Below are 22,246 nucleotides of genomic sequence, written 5' to 3'. Positions count from 1 at the left end.
ACACCCCATTCCTGCAGCAGAATCAGCACCAGCCCAGCAACCCAGAGAGTGCCTGAGCTGCAGTCGTGAGGGGAACTGCACACCCAAACCCGCGGCATTTCCATAGAAACCACAGCGGCAAAGCCTCAAAAAGGCTGACAAGCTAAAACATTTTTCACGTGGTGAAATAAGTAACTCTGGTGGGAAAAATATACGGGCGTGCGATCCTGCCCAGTCCCACGGCAGCTCGGGCGTTCGGAGGTAACACGGCCGACCCCAAACTGATGTCAACAGAACTTCTTTCAGCCCCTCAGGCTGCTCGATAGGAATAACCACGTTTTCCCAGTGAGGACAAAGGACAAACTCGCTGGGCATTCTAAGCAACTCTGTTCCCTGTTCCTTATGGGGGGATCGTTGTCATTAGTGTCAATAAACACAAAGGAACTCTCTTTTTCCTGGACTGAGTAAAGCCTTCCAGAGCATATGTTTTCCTTATGAGTTGAATCAATTAAGCAAATAAATACTGGAATATGTCAGACAAGCAGTGGACTCTTGGCCAAACAAACCTCCCTGCAGAGAAAAAACACCCAGCTAAATAATCCACATTACTACCAATGGCACATGTTTTCAGCTGTAAATTAATAAGCCCATTGCAGCAAACGAAGAGCTTAAATACATTCCATCACACCCTTGCCTACTTCGGAGAAGAATTTTTGTGTGAGAACAAAAAAAAAGATGGGGAAAAAGAAATACAGTCAAGAACACTCAGAGATGGCTTTTAAATAAATCAGGATGCTCTGCTCTTCTGAAATACGAGTCACATTCCAGGGCTTGGCAGCAGCAAACCAGCTCTACCGGGAGAGACACAAACATGCGCGGAAGGAGGTTGTTTGTTAACAAACTGAATCATTTGATGAGATGCCTGATGCATCTCCAAACCCTTCTCAGACAGAGGAATAACATCCGCAGCTCGCCTGGTGCTGAGCTCAATTGACTACACGCTACAGCATCTTCCTACAAAAGCCAGAAATAAAAGCCAAGCCAAATTCCAGGAGGTCTGGAAGCAAATCTGGACACAGAACACTTTTCAAAAGGTCGGAGATGTTTGCTCCAGGCCCATTAGCTCACAAACCAACAAATTTTAGTGTGACTGTCACCGGGACCGTACAGAAATTCCCACAACAAACACCACAGTCACGCAATAAAAAGCCAACTCGCTCACCGCGGCACGACGCGGCGCTGCCCGCCGGACGGACGGAGGAGCCGCTCTGCTCAAACGGCCCATCTGGAACTCGCACATACAGAATCACAGAATCGACTGGGTTGGAAAAGACCTCAGAGATCATCAAGTCCAACCCTTGGTCCAACTCTAGTCTGTTTACTAGATCATGGCACTAAGTGCCATGTCCAACCTCAGTTTAAAAACCTCCAGGGATGGCGAGTCCAGCACCTCCCTGGGCAGCCATTCCAATGCCTGACCGCTCTCTCTGCAAATAATTGCTTTCTAATATCCAGCCTAAATTTCCCCTGGCAGAGTTGAAGCCTGTGCCCCCTTGTCCTATTGCTGATGCCTGGGAGAAGAGACCAATCCCCACCTGGCTAGAACTGCCCTTCAGGTAGTTCTAGAGAGTGCTGAGCTCACCTCTAAGCCTCCTCTTCTCCAGACTAAACAAGCCCAGCTCCCTCAGCTTCTCCCCATAGGTCTTATGTTCAAGTCCCTTCACCAGTCGTGTTGCTCTTCTCTGGACCCGCTCCAGCACTTCAATGTCTTTCCTGATCAGATCCGAGCGGCTCGCGCTGCCCAAGCCTCGCTGCTCCTCCTGCTCCGCTCGACCTCGCACACACGATCAGATCCGAGTGGCTCACGCTGCCCAAGCCTCGCTGCTCCCCCTGCTCCGCTTCACCAGCCCACGAGTCGCCCCCGCCGTCACACAGGACCTCCAGCTCCAGCTCCCGTTGTGGCTGCGACGCTCTGAGCCGAATGCCCCCGGTTTTCCTTCGGGTGAGCCCAAGCTTTACCACCAGCATCTTTCATAGACAGCACATGACTTTTCTGCTTAGGAAAAAAAAAGCAAAACACAAACATGATTGCTTATTTGGTCCTGAAAAATACTTTAGTGTGATGGATGTGTTGTTTTTCTGGACTGAGTTTCTAAATATATACTCTACCTACCACTTCATCAAAAGCAGAGCTAAAGACGCTAAGCAAGTCAATACATTAAACGGTTTATCTTGTTAGAGGTTTTACAGCTACTTAATAATGAGCTCTGGTAACTGTTGCCTGTATATGTTTATTATTGTAAGAGAGTATTTCAAAAAAAATAATCAGTGTAACAGCATAACCTTCCCTTTCAGCTGCATAAAAATGCCACGCTCCAATCAATACCATCATTAGCAAGAAACTAAAAAAAGATCAGCAGAAGCTATAAAATACAGTAAATTACATTCTGAGAACAGCTTTACTGCCACCATTTTTTATAGAAATCCTATTTAAAATTCACATGCAGAAAAAATTAGATAAACGTGCAAAAAAACAAATCTGGACAGGAGATAGAGCAAATGTTGTACTCTCTGACAAGCGGGATAATAAAAGCAGAATGGTAGACTAGAATCTGACCTTTAACGGTCAGTCACATTTTCCATGTGCTGTTAAATATCTCTTGCAAAAGGGGGGGAATCAATTAATAAAAAACCCCGCTAGTGTTTACATGAAGTGACCACTGGGAAATTGTTATTTTACAAATCACTGCAAATCTCCCATTACTTATCTGGACAAGAGGAAAGCTTAGTGCTGATATTTTGGCGTTTCAAGGTTTTTACGCATCTCACGGAGTTTGAGCCTCTGAAAACCGACGGGTGTTTCCATTGCACAAAATAACAGGCATTCCTCCCTCGCCGAGGCCGGGGCACTGCAGGGCACAGCAGCTGAGTTCACACAGCACCAGAGGAGCGTAAGCGTTTCTTTAGCCAATACAAACAACATCCAAAACAAAGCTACAAATATAAACTCAACCTGGACGGGGAGCCCAGAAGCTGTTTGCCCTTTAGCTTTACTTACCTTCCTAAATGAAAAGTCATTAGAAGATGCTGACACCTTCTCACTCGGGCTAAAGAGCCCCCCACAGCCCACCTTCTTCATCACCTCCAATGTGTAGGGAATCCAACAGTTCTTAAAAATATCTGGTCATTAGGATTCCATGTTAAACAAAAACATCCAAAATTTTGATAAAATTACTATAACTTAAAAACAAAAAATAAGAGAAAGGAGCAAGGTGCACTGCTTTATCTGCTCGTGCATTTCACAAAAGCTTGGAACATCTGCAGGAACATCTGCAAGGGCTGCGAACCTCACCTAAGGCAGAGATCTCCTTCATTCGGCTCTTCTGGACCCAGGCTGTTGTCAATGAGACTGGGGAAGATGAAGGGAATGGACATACCAAGGCATGATGAGCAGGGGAAGCCATTAGGATGCCAGACACCAAATCAAAACAAAGATATGGGTTTTAAGGAGTCCATCTGTTAATGTCAGTCCGAAGGGATAATAAAAATATTGCTATTATAATGACGATCTTAGATAAGAAAAGCTCTGTATTTGGTACAGGGGAAAAAAATTAACTCTCCAACTGAACAAACAAGCAGTATTTCCTTTTACTTCCATTTCCTTAGCTGTGCCAGGTAAGATGCCCTCCATTGCGTGTTTTAACACACAACCCAAAAATCATAAGTTTTATGGTATACTTTTTACCTTTCCGCCAGCTTCTCTAGAAGAAAAAACAAGCCTCTGTGACTAATCTTTAGCTCTGCCAGCTGACAAAAACCACTGCGTTATCATACCATGTTTAAAATCAAAAGAAAATGACAATTTATCTTTGGAGGGGGCGGAAAACGTGAAGCACATGCTGGTCCTCTGCCTTCCCCCATCCCCGAGGCATCGCCCTCCACCAGCATCCCGAACAAGCCAGGGCTGGCGCTGCTCCCCACGCTTCGGGGAAGCCGGGACGGACCACGATGAACATCAACCCGGCATAAAAACCACACGAAGGCAGAAAGAGAGAGAACAGGAACCGCTGTGACAAGTTGCCATGGAGAAAAGGGAACCGCTCAGGTGTCCTGAGGTACACGGTGCTTTGAGACGTTACAGCAAAGCCAGAGGGAATACAGAAGCAAATGGATTTAAGTGCTCACACAAACCTGAAACTTCCAGACAAGAAATTACCAGTAATTACTAATAATATAATTTTCATGCAGCACTCATCAGCGTGAACCCATTCTGTCCTCACAACAAAGAGGAACAACAAAAGCCACAAACAGTTACCAAATTAGCTTATTAAGATCTCTGGGATTTTTTTGAACCTTCGTAACCATCAAAATTGGTCTGAATGCACAAACATGATTACAATAAAAAGGCCCAGATACCTTCTGGACACGGCAGCATCAGATACATCATCATACAGCAGAAAGCAGCAGCGAGGCTCTTTCAAGGGAACAAGGGCTGCTCCCCAGAGCTGCGGGAAGAGCTGCTGTACGGGAGGAATTTAGGAAGCTGTTACTCCAGTTTCAAGCATGCTCGTCTTCAAAATACCACACGCTTCCCAACCGGCAGAGGCAGCTGAGCAGACTGTCCAGACCACAACGCACAGAAATACAAAAAGCCACAGCACGGCTGCGGTGCCAAGTGAGAGCCCAAAGGCTGCAGCGCATTTTCCTCTTGTGTGTGTCTGTATTTCCCATCAAAGCACAGGTCCACGGGGCACAAAGCCCAACCGCGATCACATACTCTTTGCTAAGCTCCAGGTAGCACAGGCAACACCACCCACGGACCAAAGCAGCTTTGTCTGCGCAACAGGACCCGCATATGGCAAAAGTTTAACTTATAGGATGAAAAGTTCACTGGTGTCCTGGTGAAGAAGATGCAATTGAACAGGTCCCAAAGGGAAGGGAGATGCAGCAGGACAGTGGTGGCCCCATCCAGCACCCAAAACTGGTGCAAAAAGGCACCGGGAGGAGAGAGGAGCCAGTCAGGGGTCACTGTCCCCAGTCGCCAGAGCAGGACATCTCATTCCAGAGATGTTTTTGGCATGAAGAAGGAAAACGAACGCTGGCTGTATTACTGCATCCACTCAGCTTCCAGAATTGTGAACTCTAATGATACAGTTCCTGGAAGAGCACTTGTAACGGAATTAGAGGACATCTCAGAGCACGCCCTTGGCACCCAGACCACGATGTGGAAAGGCTCCTGACCGCACGATTCAGCGCCTTCAGAATTCAGTTACATGTCCCTTTTAGCAGAGGAGAGAGGGAGGTGTTTTAAAAGCAGCTTGCTCTTCGGTTTGTATTTTGTGATTGGGCTTTTCCTGCGTTTGTTTTGTTTGTTTGTGTCACTTGTTTGTTTGTTTTGCTTTCCCCTCCCCGCCCTTGTTTCCTTTAAGCAGTAAAATGCATTGCTATTCTTACTCCTTTCCCAGTATGGGCTGCGCTGCTGAGAAAGCCCTGGCACCAGAGCGACACTCAACTCAATTAAAGATGAAGCATGGACTCAGCTTTCTTTTGAGCATAAAGGACAGAGGCTCTAAGAAGCTTCGCCCTCCACTAACCAGCTTTGGCACTGCCCAGACACACTTACTTAAGGAATTTTTATGCAGTGGAAGAAGAGATTTTCCACAGTGACAAATACTTTCTGCAGTTGTCCAAATTAAAACACCCATTTGACAGTAGATTCGGCCTGTTCTTGAATTCGTCCATGCTCTGAAACACGTCCTCAAAAGGAGAGCTAGTTGTTCTTTTGCTTGAAGCAAAGCTGTGTTAAAATGTTTGTTTCCAACGGAGCAGGGAGCCATCAGGAGGAAGCAAGCTGTGCCTGAAGAGCAAGATTGCTGGCAGATGGGTCAAGAGCAGCAGCTGTGTTCCCAGAAAACACACATCTCCACAGGCTTGGGGCTGCCGATGGGAAAACATCACAGGAGCCGGTTTAGGGCAAGGGGAAAAGCGACTGTTTCTGACAAGAGGTGTCAGGGTACTGTTCCCCTGGACAAGCAGATGCACAAGGGATGTGAAAGGGCAGAACAAAACAGCTGACACGTTTTGGCCTCTATTCTTGATGTTGAAGCACATGCCTAGCACAGGGATGACTGAGGAAGTCTGAGCCTCAGCAGCCAGAGCTCAACAAGACTGAAAAGTGTGTGCTTTATATATAATATAAACATTTGGGTTTTCTGGTGCTCATTACACACCACTTTCTGCAGCAAAGTCAAAAAGCAGCTCCACAGGTTCTCTGAGAGTCAAAGGCCAAGGGCTGCTGCTGGATTTACTAAACTGTGTCACGGAAAGAGCTACAGATGCCTTATCACCACTGAAATGTTACAGAGATAACGTACGTGTGGTAGCCGCCTCCTGGAAACGCAGCTAAGGGCGCTTTTACGCTTATTCTGCATTGAAACCAGCGTATCAAATCTTTTATGCTAACAGAGGCTCCAGACACCCAGCAGAAAATGAGCACATCAGCATTAGCACCACGTATTCTGAATGGCCCTGGCCCCAGCAGGCTCTCTGCAGCCCTTCTGTCAAGATGCTCTAAGTGGATCATTTTCCTCAGGTAAGACCAGGGAGACCCAGGAATTGTCTCAAGCAGAACAGGTAATGAGTTTACCCAATCTCTTTATGCCGGTTACATTTAAAACGCTGCCCTAAAACAAACAACCTGGTAACAGTAATTAAATAAGCGACAACAGTGTATTCCCAGGTTATTTCCATTGAAGGGCTGGAAAGCACTTGAAGAAGCAGCCTTTGTCATGCAGCTTTGCTCTTTCCTCCTGGGAAGGCAGCACTTGGATTTCAGAGGAGCACTCCATGGGTTAACAAGCACTTGTTTTCTCCCTTATAGCTCAGGGATACAGAGAAACACGGAGTGCGATGTGAACATCTGGTTTAGCAACCACACCAGAGGGCTGCAATAAGAGGAAGAGGAGCATTAGAGATAATCGCGGCAAAGACGGAGCCCGTCCTATGAGCTTTTTGCAAGTGAGTGCACTAAGGATTACTCCTGAAAAAACAAACAAACAAACAAAACATCAGCTTGTTGGAGAGAAGAAAGCAGCAGGATAACTCAGTCAGCACTGCTCATAATGGAAAATAAATCATCGTTTCTATTGCAGGTGCCCTCAGCACCATTTCAAAAGATTACCCTACCAACAGCACTGCTTCAGCCTGGTAAAAACCAACAGGGTTTGGGGGGAGGAGATCACTTCTTCGTGCCCAGCTGAACCTCATTCTGCACGGCAAGTCCTGTAACAGAAACATACTCTTACCCTCAGTGGGGCCAGCAAGCAGAGAAAACTGCTTCATCACATATTCAACAGGGTCAGCTCTTCTCAATTGTTATTCCCAGGACTCGGTCCTTCAGCTCTTTGCTATTTACGCACATTGTTCATCTGAGCACGCCTCCTCCTTGTAAGCGTTCACCAGCCTTCAGATAAGACTCGCTCTATTCATGAATAGCAGAGCTCAAACAGAGAAGGATCCCGGCGCTAGATAGATGTATTGAGAGAAGGGAAATTGGAAAGCAGGTACAGAGAGAACCCTGAGCACGTGTGCTACGTATTTAATTGACATGGACATTCCTTCAAAGCTTTATTGGTTTTTAAATTGATTTTTCTGGGGGGCAAGGGGGCTCGGCTTTACTGAACTTGAGGTTACACATGCAGTAGGGTAGGTAGCACAGTCATATATTTTGCTGCTTTAGCAGGAAAAAAAAATAAGAGAGAACACTAAACACCAAACCTTTTGAAAAACCCTTTTTTGCTCCACCAACCACTCGGACCGAAAGCAGCTTCTCACAACTAGGTTTTGGCAATCCCCTGCTCTTCTCTTGTACACAAAGCAAACCAATCCACCTGCTTGTCTTCCCAAAGCACCTACTCCCAATTTTCATCCTTTGCTGTACATGGACACGACAACCTCTCTGCAGGCTAAAAACCACACAAAATAGTTCCAGGTTGAAGAACACGCAGGAACAGCAAAATAAAACTAGCGTTTCTGACATTATTGTGCTGCTGAGTCATCAATTAACTCTCGTTTGTCAGCTCCTATAAAGGCCGTATCTTCAAAAGCAGCCGCGGCCAGGAGACCCTGGATGGAACCAGCAGCCGGGCTTGGGCTCAGCGGCCAGAGCCACAAATGCCTTTTCCCCTTTGTCAGCTGCCAACAAAAGCAGAAGGGATCAGAGAGGAACTTCAAATGACAACATCCCTCCCTCCAGCCCCTCTCCCAACCGCCAACTCCACGACAAGACAGTCGGTACGCAAACCCCAGCAGTATTTAAGCCAAGCCCAACTCTACCAGTCAGTCCTGTCGCTCTGGGGAAGCGGCTCCTCCATCACGAAAAGCCGGGGTTCAGCTTCTGCCCCCGGTGCAGTTTTACTCCAGATGCAGCACAAGATGTGCTCGGCCAGAATCCCTTTGTATCACGTCTAACATGCCCAGACCCCCAGTAACACCAGCAGCAGATCAGAAAGCACCGTTGCATTGACATGGAACAACAGAGGCAACGCAAACCGGAGCTCAATTCACGCTGAGGCACAAGTGGTTCAGGGGATTTGTCTGCACAGTTTGCCCTTCATTAAGATCCTGTTGGCTGGGATGCAGAGGGGAAAATCAGGGATGTATATGAATCTAATGGCAGGGACCACATAATAATTTGCAGGTTCTATAGCCACGTGTCACATACAGCACTTGTATTGAACACATGATCGCTTTCTTTTGTCCTTTCCAGTTTTTCTTCCCTATTGTGACCCACTGTGTTCTTCCTTTAGTTTCTCTTTCTCCCCTACCACGAGCTCTGCTTGAGCAAAGCTTTGCACAACTGAAAAATCTGTTCCCTGCTGGAACCAGCCCGATCAGACTCTTTTCTCTAAAGGAAACAGCATTTAAACATAACAGTAATCCTTCACAACTCAGAGCTAGGAAAGCTGTCGATCAACAATACTAAAAAACCCCAGTCAGCAGGGACCAGGAGTCAAGTTTCTTGTCCCTAAAAACACACTCCCACTGCCTTGCAAATTTAGATCTGCTAAAAAAGAACCACCACAAGGGGAACGGAGCTTGTTTGGTGGCCAACAAGGCTTCATCCAAGTGGGATCAGAGGTAAAGTGTTCAGAAGACGCATTAATAAAGCAGCAAAGTGGTTTCATGTTTTTGGAAAACAGGGCTTGAGGACATTGCTGATCCAGTACCAGTGTTTCTGGTGCTTAAAAGCTTGTGGATCTAGGAAAATTCAAGTTACAAGATAGGTTTTGAGCAATGAAGCCCCACGCTGAGCAGCTTGAGTTTTCCTTTGGTAGTTATCAAAAGCCAGTGCTGGCAAGGAATATTATTACGTGCTCATCCAATGGGTTCAGTAAAAGATTGCTCATTTGTGCGCGTTTTGAAAGGGCAACCCCTCCTGCCTCGCCTCTTCTCCACTGTTACATTTAAATACATTAACATTTTAATCTTCGCAAAGCACAAGCAATTTATCTCTTCTTTAAAAATAAATAAGGTGGGGAATGTGATCATTTTTAGAAAGCGGTATCTAGAGAAACATTTTAATGCAAATAGAGACACATTTCAATAGCCCTGAAGCACACAGAAGGTCGATCCAAAGGCACAAGGGACTTGGGATTCTGGATGCCCAAACCGACACTTTGTTTGAAAAGGAACAGAGTTTTTTAAGAGATAAACCTGCAACCACCTACTCATCGCCCAAAAAGACAGAGGAACAAACAGACTTCCATCACTTTAGAGAAATATTTCCTTCTATGTTTTACAATTAAAAGATAAATAATAATAATAACAATAAAAAAGAGACAGAAGGAGACAGACAGACATCTGGGTTATGTTCTAAATGTAATTAGAAGCCTGACAACAGGACAGAATAATGTCAAACAAATTACAAGCAATGTGTTTTCATTCACAGGGTGACAAGTCAACAGGCAGGCAGTTAATTTGAAGACTGATTATGTACCAACTCCTTAAATAAAATAAGCAAACTCGTGTACACGGAAAGCAACAGGGAACCCAAACACACCATCGATCTCCCTTTGGGCAGGGCCAAACGTCTGAGAAATAACAAGCACAAGTGTTTTAGGGGAGTTTGTTTTACAAGGAGCTGCTGCTCCTTTCTGGGTGCCCAAGACACCCCAGTCTTAGAGCTGCTGAGTATCAATAGTCACTGAACACTGACAGAAACATACATAAATGCATATATAAAATGACACTGAAGAGTCGCAGTGGGCAATAACCTTGGGGAGGAAGAGCCATAGGATCCCGTACAAACGTCTTTGGAGACCAGAACTCCCACACACCATCAGAGGACCCATCTCCTGGGTACCACGGAGTGCACACAGGGAAGGGCTTTGCCATCTGAGCTCGACTGGCACATCCCCTTCCCACTCAGGGGGTCTTTTTTGGGTGGCTTTCGTGTTTGTTTGAGGTTGGTTTCTTTGTCTGGGGTTTGAGTTTTGGGGTGTTTTTTTAGGTTGGGGTTTGTGGGGGTGTTTTCGGTCAGGGGAGGGAGATGCAGCCCCACAGCAGAGGGGATCCTGCTGACTGAGAACTGCCCGCTCCACCCACAGTAACTGCCCGGCTGGGCAGTGCTGGTGCAAACGATACTTCTAGGGGAGATGGCCCTGCCAAAAAAGCTTTTCAGAACAGAACAAGCCTCAGAGACCTAAAGTGTTGCTGCAACAGATTACGGACAGAGCAGGGACAAAAGACTCCACAGCATTCCCCTCCTGGAGCTTTTAAGGTCCATTGGGGGACAGTTCTGTTGAGTGTAAAAGAACATAAAGATGATGTGGGTGATCCCTGGGCAAACTGGGGTGTGTTCTCACAGGACTCGGTGCTTCTCCATGATCCACAGGCAGCATCTGCCTGACATAGGAGCTGCACCCCCGCTCCTATGGACCCCTCTGCTTCCCACAATGGCACCTACAGGGACCAATTCACACAAAGCTTCAACTTTTCATTTCTGATGCAATTGGAAAATAATAATAGTAATAATAATAATAATAAATAATTAATCTACCAAGTAGCAGAATGGGGAGATGTGCAGCCCGGGGAGCTTGGGCGTGAGCAGCTGCAGAAGGCAGCGCTGCATTTTCTTGCAGTAAAGAGAACTACCTATTTGTTTGAATGATGGTGAATTCACGGGAACACCAATCCAGAGCCAAAAGACGACAGCGATGACGTAAATACCAGGGAAAAGCAAACAGACTCGGCGCAAAGCGTTAAGGCAGCAATGGGACATGGTGGTGGAGACGCCAGGCTGCAAGCAGAAACAATGCAGCGAGACAGAATGACGGATGAAAAAAGAAAGGTTACAAAAGCAGAACAGACTAGAAAGGCACTTATAGGATAATAATCTTTGCCTGCGTTTCTAATTATATCTGTAATACTTAAAGCTGAAAGGATTTTAGAAGGCCAATTTACTTTTTGTCCTCTGTGCCATTTTCTGTTGGCGTTTGCCCCAAATGCCTGAAGACAAATGGTTGGTTTCAGCGTCTGCCAAGGCGTGCGTGGGGCTGGGGCACAACATCCTCGGGAAATTCGGCAAGGGACAGAGCTGAACTGCCTAAAAATCCCCCCTGGGGCAGGGACAGACACACACCCGCCCAGGGAAACTCAAACCCTGCGACACCACTGCAGGAGCTCCCGGCGCCTTCTATGAAAATATTAACAAACCAGAAAACTGTGGAGCAGCACCAGACTGCAAGTTAGACATCAACTCCATCCTTCGAGTACATAAATACATCCTCAGTTTAGGATGAGCTACGCTGAAGGCTGGTGAGACCGGCTGGAACGACGACAACCCAAGAGAACCTGATGTGGACCAGATGTGGAAAGTGGGGAAATCACCTTGTTAAATTTCTCTGGACCCTTCAAGCGGTTCTTCAGAGCTACAGGTTAACCAGCTAATACATCCACAAGCTTGTACCTGTGAACAACTTCAGTTCAATTAGATCTCTGAAGCATGAAGAGGCCCAAACTACTGAAATTTGAAACAAAGAGGAAATAATAGGTATTAGGTTAACCACATAAAGATGTATTAATTTTAACCGTAGAACTATTCCGAGTAGAGTACACTGGAGAGGAAAAAACACTCAACCCATCTCCTTGGGGGTAGTAGTGCTCAGGTTTAACCTGGAGCATTGTCACTCTACAGAGATGCAGCGCTCTGTGAATTTTAATGCCATACACCAGATTTCAAGAAGTCAACCCAAATTTCAGAACACCAAAGCCTGTAACAAACAGTCAATCAAGACAAACATCACAACTGGAAGCATTTTAAGTTTGGAAATACACAAGCATCATGAAAACTGCGGTAGCGCTACCAATGCGACCCGAGAATTAATGTTTTAATCTGAAGGAAGGGGAACATCTCGGCACTCGCTATGTGCTGCGTGATTCAAGAGCCTGGCACGTTCACCAACACCTGAATCTCGCTGCTAATTACAGTCTCCTACCCAGAAATAGGGGGAAGGGAAAGACTTTTGGAAAAGCAAAATTACACCAGAGATGTTGTTATAACAGTTCGGAGTATTTCCAGTAATACTTCAGATGCTGCAGCGAGAGATTGTACCCAACAGCTTTCGGAAACAAGGCGGTAATATTTATCATCATCACCTTCCCCAGCTCAGTATGCTGCAAGCACACAGACAAAGACAACACAGCCTGGGAATAGTTAAGTGTTTGGGAGTGTGTGTGTTTAGTATTTTGTTGTTTTTTAAATTGCCGATATCTGAATCAAACCAGAAAAACAGTCTATGAGCACAACCTTCATAAACCACATCAAATCTTGTCCCACAGCAACAATGAATACACTTCTGCGAAAGGACAAAACTGCTCCAAGCACTGAGCAGACATTCCTGAGATCTCTGAAATGATCTGAGTGATGACCGAAGAGGTTGAACCCCAGATTTGGTGCGAACACACGGCCCGAGGCCCAGACACCCGACTGCCCTGGGAGGGCTGGGACGCCACAAATCTGCCCGATCTTGGCCACGGCTCCTTCAACTGGTGTTTTCTTCACCGAAATCTTGTGAGCAAAGGGCCTCACACTGCTGGCGAGAAACGGCCACGAGCCGGAACCCAAACTGAGGACAAAATGCAGCTGGAACCCCATATAAAATGAGCAATGCTGATGGTGCTTCCCACTGTTGCCCTCAAAAGCATTCATGCACTGTGCCTGCAATTATTACACGCAATTGGCTTTAGAAAACCACTAAAAACTAAGGTTCATTCCTCCTTTCTCGTAACAGTACAACTTGTACCTAACCCTCCTGTCAATGAAGAAATATTCCATGTAAGAAAGCAGCACAGTAGCAATTTAACAACCGAGCAAACAATACCTTCATGTTGTTATGCCTGTTAACCTTTGATTTACAACTACGTTTTTGTCAGTTTTTGTTTTTAAATTAAGATGCTTGTATCCTGAAGGGTAACAAAGTTCACTCTATTAAATTAACACCTGCTATAAATAATGCACTACTGGGGAGTTAAAGACCATTCGCTAAGCACTAAAAAACAGGTGACTGAGCACTGAACGGTCTTTCTCTGAATAATTTAAAAAATAAAAATACAATAAACGTATGAAAATGAAACTCCCCCTTTGCACATGTTTCTGGGATAAGGATAGAAAGCTCCAAATAGTTTGCATTGCGGTTGCTCGCCCATAAGCTGGCGCGGGCTCTGCCTGCGGGGACAGCTCAGGCTCCCAGGGACCAGCCATTTATTGACCCCATGTGCAGGTTATAAACACGGACTGATCTCCCAAAGCAATTTTAATTCATAAAAAGCATTCCAAGATGAGTCTTTCTCCCTCCCTAGCCCCAAAGACCAATTCTGCCCTCGCTCTCTCTTGCCTGTCCCGTCCCCCCTCTTTTAATTAAGATGGGAGAATCAAGTTCAGCCATTTCTTATGCTATACGGGCACAGGTAACAGGGGAAAAGAGTCAGCAGCTCATACGGCGTTGGCTTCCCTGCCAATGGGAGCAATACACGCTCGGTGTAAAGGTTGTATTTTTATTTATGTGAATCCATGGAGCTCATTGCTACCATATTCAGGTGCTCACTGTCGCTTTGGCACCATTTTAAAAAGGCAAAGGAAATAAAAGGTAAAAATTATCTTCTAAAACAAGCACTTTTTTTTTTTGTGCTGAAGCATTCGGTGAAGAAATATAAAACACAATTGGAACAAGAGCTCAGATTGCTGCTTTAGACTCTAATGGCTTCATAACAGTAATTAAGGCTTCTTCCTGACTTCATAACTATGCCATAATGCATTTATCAAAAGCACATTACCACAATGGACGCATTCACTCTTTCTGCAATATTTCGACAGCTCCCTTTGGACGCTATCAGTAAATAAAATCTTGTGCGATCCAATTAAAGACAGCATAAATCCAAACCGCTTCTCCGTGGCTATCTTGTTTTGAATGCGCTGCTCTGTCAAATTTTCAAATGGAAAAATGGTTTGAATACAGTCAAAAACTTCCTCCCCAGAACAGCTCCGGGATGCCGAGTCCTTCTTAAGTGCCGCAGGAAGGAAGGAAAGAGCGTTACTGGGGAGCTTTGTTTTGATGGCAGAACGAGGAGAGGTTCTGACAGCGGAGAGACTATTGTCAAGTGCATTTGGACTCACGTCAAGTCTCTGCCTTGACAAATTGGACTGGGAGTCCTTTCCGAGCAGAAGCGTGAGCGAGAACACAACCCGCGATGCAGAGCCATTTCTCCACTTCAATGAAAAGCAGAAGGAATTACAGAGCTCTCTCCCCTTTTCCTCCCATCCAATTGCCTCCGACACCGCCGTGCTCCGCAGGGACGCGTTCGCGTCCTCCCACCGGCCCCGGCCCCACGCAAACCCCACGGTTTTATTGTGGGGAATACAAATAGCTGCTGCCAGCGGAGCTGCGGGAGGAGCGGCACGTGTGCGGAGCTCACGCTGTGTAATAACCGCTACCCAAAGTGCAAATGCGAGTGGGGGAGTATTGGCACGAACCGTGCGGAGTGGAGCTAAAATTAGGGCTGGCAATATGGAGAATCCATAAAATCCTCTGCACCTGGGTAGCTCAGAGCACTCCAGCCCAAACATGCTTTATCTGGAGGACAGAAGGGGGAAGATGCAAAATACACATGACCTTCCTCACCGTTTTTTCCACCAAAAGACGTTTTGCATTCGCCGTCCTGCAGCAACAGCTCGAAAGGTCACAGGGTGGAGATAATTTGGAACATATTACCCTTTCTTTGAGCACATGAAAGATTATTTTAAACCAAAGAGGTGCTCTGCTCTAGCAATGATCCTCCATCTTCGCCATACTCTGGTTTTGCCATGCACTTCTACCTCCGATCTCTTAACTGCTACCGTGGGGAAAACCAGGCAGTTTGTTTAAAAATAGAATTATTACTATAGGTCAGTATTTGAGGCAGAAGTAACAAAATCCACTTCACGTAAGGGATGCAGAGCGCTCAGCATCCTGTACCAGTTAATCTGCGTTGTTTACTCCCTTGCTGGGGAAGGTTTTACACTGATGAGTTCTGACTGCTCCGTAGTACTAGGAGAGCTGTGGGCACTAACCTGACCAGGACTCTTTACGGCGTTGGTTCTGCCATCCCCATTTTAATAACCTTTGCAAAAAAATCACAGCATTTCTCTAACAGTATCAGAGAGAAGCAAAGCAGCCGGGCAGCATGCAAAGGAGCTCTTGGGTTTTTGTCTCTGGGTTGCAGGGGGTGAGGGGGAAGATTTGTCGAGAAACCTTCTAGAAACCCTGGGGGTGAGAGAAGAACACTAGAATTCGTTACAAGAAATGAAAAGCATAATTCAAATGCTGACATGTACCTCACCAAGCTGTTCTTTAGACTGCATGGGAAGGAGCTGCACCAACCTCCATATAAAGAAAAGGAGGAAAAAAACCCCACAAAAAACCCTAACAACTTAGGTACAGTATTATCTGTTCCCAAGGCCTCCATCCAGCAACAGACTACCAAGCTTTCATTCAATAAGGTACTGCTACAACAAAATTACCTCCTGGGTGCTAATGGTTTCTTAGTTATAAACAACCTCTTTAAATACGGGGGGGAAAAAAGTGCTTATCAAGGAATTAGCCACACATTTCCTTCAATAAATCCTTCCTCCATTCAGTGCTTCCCAACAGGAGCCAGTCTACCAACTATCATCACCAGTAATTCTCTCCCACCAGGGGGCAAGGCAAATAAAAAATTCAAACCATAAAAATATCTCTTTTATCTTAGGAGACACTTATTATGAGCCGTCACGCTGCCTGGCTCAAGCCTGTGCACGCTGATGGTCCCCCCTTTCTCCATTAATTGCCTACAGAGGGAGAAAAGGAAGAAATGCAGGCCATGTAAGGTGCATCCAGGGACTCAAGGTAATCATACTCATTTAGTTTTATTTATAGCAACAAGAGTTTTATTTATTTGACTTTATTTACACCGAGAAGAATAGGTCCAAAGGCTTCTGGCAAAAGCAGCTGGGTAAGCTGCCATCACACTGTGCCAGGTATTCCCCTTCTGAACCACCGACTCTTGACATATGCCAGGGAATAAAAACAAATAAACAACAAAAAAATCCCCTCTAATTTCCCAGAGCTCCTGACAGTTCCTACCTGCCTGGTTTGTCACTGCCAGCTCCAGATTTCCTGGCCAGTGCCCTACGTCTCTCCTTGGGGCAGCCAAATCGCTTTGGAATCGCGTCAGAGAGAGGAAAATCTACCGGTGACACCGCACAAGGAGCACGCTCAACGGGCCCCTACCTGGAGCGCAGAACTACCGGCAACACCCTGGATTTTCAGCTTTTCCCAGCCCAGCACACGTCCCACAGACCAGGGGACGAGCCAGCTCTCCCCAGGGCTGCTCACGCGTCCCAGGTCCAGGTGGTGACAGCAGGACCACATCACGTACCCCGGTGCTGCAGCCCAGCAGAGATGGTAAATGGCTGTCCTCCAAATGCATAAGCTCATTCCTCATAAAGAAAGTTACACAAACTAAAGGAACTAAAGCTAACGAAGTTTTATCACTTCCTACACCTTGTCCTTAAGGGAGTCGCAGCAAAGCTTCGGCGCAGCCGCAGCAAGAGGGTTGTGCTGCGTCCTGTCTGAAGGGAGAGGGGGAGATTCCTGCTGGCAGCCAAAAGCATCAGATATTCAGGGTATATCCAGCTCTGTAAGCTGGGTCACACCCGTCAGCTCCCCAGAGAAGTTTTACAGCTTGTAAAACCCTCATGATTCATTTGGAAAGAAACCGCAGCCTGTGCTGCAGCCACAGAAGCCTGAGGTTTCCCAGGGAGGATGGGATGCCCCAACAAACTGGACTTGGAGGGGGTACGTAAAGAGCACTAACATGTTTCAGGGCTCAAGCACAAACAAAAAAAGAGGGGAAAACAGAAGGGTTTCTGCCCCATATCCGCGAGACGCTTTACACAAAGAGAAGCACACTGCTTTATTTATACAGAAATACTCTTTTCAGCATGCACCAATTCGCTATCCATTATCAGCCCAAAACCAACAGGGCACAGGAGACTCCTTTAACAAACAGCATGAGCACGAAATACAAAGATGTGGAGCAAGATCTAAAGCACAAATGGTTCAGGCACTCCTGCATTTAACAGGAGGTCATTCAATGTGCCTTTCTGCTTCATTTATCAAATTATATCCGAATTGGTGCAGCCATCCTGATTCAAGAAACCATCACACACCTTTTCTCTTCAAAAGGGGAAATAAACGCTTGATCTGTAAAGCGTTTTGCACCAGCGGATCTCAGACAGCAGCTTAACCCACCGATGGTCATCGGAGACGCAAAGTTCAGCGCTTTGCCCAAAATGCTTTGAGTTTCTCGGATCCTACACCTCCTCCCCCAAGATGCACCCGACTGAGCCAATCACCCACTCACTACTCTTAACGAGTGGGATTTTACAGTCTCTGTTTTCCTACTGCTTCCCTTGTCACCATAAACATCCCCATGTTTACTTGCAAGTTGTTCCATTAAAAACAAATATGCTGCCGCTTCACGGTGGTGGAATTTGCTGCAGAAAATCATCAAGAGAAGAACATCATCTTGCCAGCCACCTGCACCACCTCCCCCTTTAACTCCAACCCAGAGGCATGTTACAATTACATTATTCCAACTAAATAAAATTATTTTCCCCTGTTCCAAGACATAAAACAACCACATTATTATGGCTATAGCCACTGTGATTTAATAATTTAAACAAAAGACACACACAATGATAGGAACATGGTAAGTAGCACAGCACTTCATTATGGTTGGAATCAGTATTTATGATCCCTGAAACCAAACATGGTCTTGAAAATTATATGCCCAAATGCGTCACTTCAAAATTACAACTTAATCAAGTAACGTTCAGCACGGAGCTTTACAAAAAACCCACTGATCATCTTTTGGTTTTTTCCAGGGTGAAGAAGAGCTCTGAAAGATAATAAATCATTTAATGCATCGGTGGAAGCTGCTTACTTACAAAACAGGATTTGCAATGCAAAAAGTGTATCATGAAGCATCACCTTCGCCCTTCCTCACGCATCGCTGTTCAACTGTGTCTCTCCAGCTCACCCACCGCCTCCTACGCAGGTTGGGGACAGTCCCCCAGTCTCCATCATCCATCCGTCTGCAGGAAAGGGCTCATCGTGCTCCCCGAGCTACGCGAGGAACGAGCTGGAACACGCGGCAGCTGCCCAAGTGCTCTGAAAGCTCCAGACCACGCTGCATGGAGAAGTTAATCTAGTCAAAATGCTTTGGACACGTAGCCACAGCCCAAACATGGTTCTTCGTCAAGACTGAGGACAATATGTTATTAACTCAAGTTTAATTATATCCACAAACATACATTTCTAGCTGAGGCATACAACCATGTCTCTGTAGATTTGTTTGTGCTTCTAGCGGTCCCATTAAGAAATCAGTTTTGTGTTCACTTTCATAGCCCAGAACACACATTTATGTGGTATGAAATCTGCTCCTGTTTTGTTTCCATAGGAATTTTACTGGTTCCATATTAATTAAATTATGTCAGAAACAGACAACACTTCACAAAGGACCCTCTAATCAGTGGCTATTAAGGGCGGGCTGCAATACGGCATTTATGTAACATTGGTAAGATTGTTTTCAAACGACAAAGCACAGTTTCAAAGAACAAGCTATTGTCTCCCCACCCATCAAGTGTGGAAATTAAGTAGATCTTAATTATTACATTTGGAATGCTTTGGATTAGGTGAGATCGATTTCCAACAAGTATCATTCCCTGTAGAAAGAGGAATCTGACTATTTCTAACAGATAGACAATGGAATTTTTCTCTTTTAAGAGAAATTTAGCAGGAAGAATGAGTCAGCAGCAGACACCCAGCCAGCTCTCTGCAGCCACCAACAACAGCCACGCCGGCTTCAGTGGGAAACCTTCCCCTTCTCAAAGACCCAAGTACAGGAGCGATACATTAAAAGGCCGCCCAGTCTCCTCAAAACCACCCAATAACCCGGCTGGATATTTTATCTTTTTTCACAGTCTTTCAAGTGCATCAACCATACATGCAAGCAAAGAGCACACGCTGCAATCTAATGGAGAAGGCAGAACTCAATTAATGACACCGATCTTTGAAAGCCAGCAGAGACTGCAGAAATGGCTCATTCGGGAAATTTCTCTTTCCGAAAGCTTGCATGCCCTATAATAAAGCAACCATTGCAAGCATTTATTTATTAATACAGAAAGACTTATTTATGAGAGATCTGCAATCAGCTTAACCTCTGAAAGCGCAGCTCCATGTAGCTTAGCCCCTGGGCCAGAGTTTCTCATCTGCTCTTACGTCAGGAAGCAGCATCCATTAGCTGCGGGGTTAGCTGAGAAGAGCCCAGGCGACACCTCGGCCCCCAGGCTGCTAAAACCAGCCGGCAGCCTGCGCTCACCCGAGCTCGGCTCTTAGGCTGGGGTTTGCTACAGCAGAGGCAGACTCTGCAGGCGAGGAAGGCTGGTGGGTGGCACGGCCAGGGTGTGCGTGATGGAATTCATGAAAGGAGCTACAGAATTGCTGCTTTCCTTTAAATTAGCATGGCAGGCAGAACTCTGAACAGCTGCTCGTGTAAGGTAAGTTACCCAAATCCTGCTTTTCTGCAAGAGGAGGCCAGTGCCAGGTGGCCACAGCACAAAAGATGCAACATCAACAGGTCTCTGCTGGGCAGAATATCCAGAGCTACCACCGGCAATAAAGCCACTTGATTTAAAGCAACTGTACTATTAAGTTAACATATCTATTCATCATACAGACTAGCTCATATTTAAAATAATGGAAAGGGAACGGCGCAGGGAGCTATTTCAATTTATAAGAGGCAGCTCTTAACACTAAGAAGTGGGGAAGTTTTCCCAATGGTTTTGCTACATTCTTCCACCATGATTTCCCAAAGCCTGAGGAGTCAATAAAAGCATAATTTAGGTCTTGAAGGAAGCAGATCCACATAGTGTCTTGACTCTGTTTGTTACAACAGACAAACCCAAATTAAAGCCCAGTTCCCAAGTATCAGGATCCCCGTCCTCTTCAGCTTGGCCTTTATCACTAGTGAACAGCCATGGTGATAACAATAAGACTAAGTACAGCTGTCTAGAGAGACGGCAGGTACCGCATGGAACACACCACGGAATTAAATACAATCCTCACCAACACAGAGCAAGCTCAGATCTCAAAACAAGGGCAGTTTTCCATCAGCGGCAGCTCAGGATCATGAAACTGCTTCCTGCCATTCCACCTCCTGACCTTCCCGCCATCTGCCTGGGGAATACGCCTTTGGTCTTGGCCATGACCTGCGAAGAAACAGCTGCCCGCCCAGCCCTGAGCACAAATCAGCCCCTTGGCACAGCCAGAGCGCTGGGACAGCCCCTTCCCTCCGGGTTATCTGGGTTGAGCTCTGCACAACAGGAGGGCTCTGCCCACCAGGACCTTGCCAAGGGGACGCTCTTCAGGTGCTGCTGCTTGTGGCTCCTCACAGTGAGACCCCAGTACCAGTGCAATGGAGCATCCGCGTCCTCAGAACACAGGGAGGGACAGAACTGCTCATCGCTGCCTCTGACACAAACAGCAAAATCAATTACAACAGGTGACACCTGAAAGAATGGCATCAAACAACTGCCTAAGAGACCATGTGGTCAATAGTCAGCGGCCAATCATTGATACCAGACTTTGTTATATGTGCCAGAGGTGCTGCATTTTCTCATGCAGGAGGCTCAGGCGCGGGCAGCTCTTTGGCACCCACCTCCAGCGAGCATCTCCTCAGCTCTGCAAACCGCAGGGACACCCTTGGCTGCTGCTGATGTGACCACAAAGGGACAAGTGTGCTCCTAAAGCCTTGAAAAGCCAGTACCTGCGGGGCAGTGACCTCCTGGGGAGCCCCTAAAGCATTCAGACAGGAGCATCTCTGCCGCTTCCATTTCACACGGTAGTTTCTGGCCGGCAGAGCTGCTGATTAAAGCTTCCACCGACATCTGAACACTCAACGGCCAATTAAAAAAAACCCTGCAACTCTTAATCCGATTCATGCTTTTTTAATGACTGGGGTTCTTATCATGTGGAAAGCATCTTTTACAGGATACCACTTTGACCACTGCTGTTCATGAATATAAAAAGACTTGCTAATGCTCCACTAAACGCCTCACAGAAGTATTTATATCAGCACCCCTCTATTTTTTTCCAATAGTAATCTTAATTCATATGCCTCTTATCTTAGCTACGAAACAGCATGTTAAATCCGAGATCACAGCTCGTTTAGATAAACGGCATTGGGCACATCCAGCGAGTCATTCCTGCTGTGACATTTCTCCTCTTGACAGAGTTATTTCCAGGCCCAGCGTGGGCAGCGAACTGGGAGGACTCGCACAGTCACTGCCCCTCACCAAGGATACACAGGAACCGCCACATTTCCAAAAGGGACTCGACCTGGGTCTAGTCACATGTTAACAAGCACACTGGCAGCGCTTCCCAGAAATAACCTTCAGTTACCTAGAAACATAACTCACCAACATAAACCTCAAAATAATAATTTAAAAAACATTTTTTTTTATTGGTAGATTTGTGTTCTGGCTACATACAGAAGAATTAGTAGACAAACCAGAATCATTGGAGTAGCTCAAATTAATTTCGAGGTTATTTTCTTAGACAGTTATTTTCTAAACACAAATAGCACTGTCAGAAAGTTCCCCTTTCCTCATTCTTTGTGGTTCACCATA

At 46.0% G+C, this 22,246-nt stretch overlaps 1 protein-coding gene across 5 annotated transcripts in view; it reads right to left on the bottom strand.

Annotated features, from left to right (window-relative positions):
- The window catches only part of PITPNM2 (phosphatidylinositol transfer protein membrane associated 2), a 121,349-nt gene that overhangs the window by 76,828 nt on the left and 22,275 nt on the right, over positions 1-22,246 (bottom strand). Inside the window, exon 1 of one of the 5 annotated variants that reach the window (XM_080355023.1) lies at positions 1,622-1,757. The exons of the other annotated variants lie outside the window; for them this stretch is intronic. The gene's annotated coding sequence lies outside the window, so the exon portion shown is untranslated. Of the gene's footprint in view, positions 1-1,621; positions 1,758-22,246 lie in introns of those variants that run through there. 5 annotated transcript variants of the gene reach the window in all.

Source organism: Nesoenas mayeri (genome assembly GCF_963082525.1).
Source record: "Nesoenas mayeri genome assembly, chromosome: 17".
Lineage (NCBI taxonomy): Eukaryota > Metazoa > Chordata > Aves > Columbiformes > Columbidae > Nesoenas > Nesoenas mayeri.
Note: the sequence above shows the minus strand (reverse complement) of the source record. Positions and strands in the feature narration are given on the sequence as shown.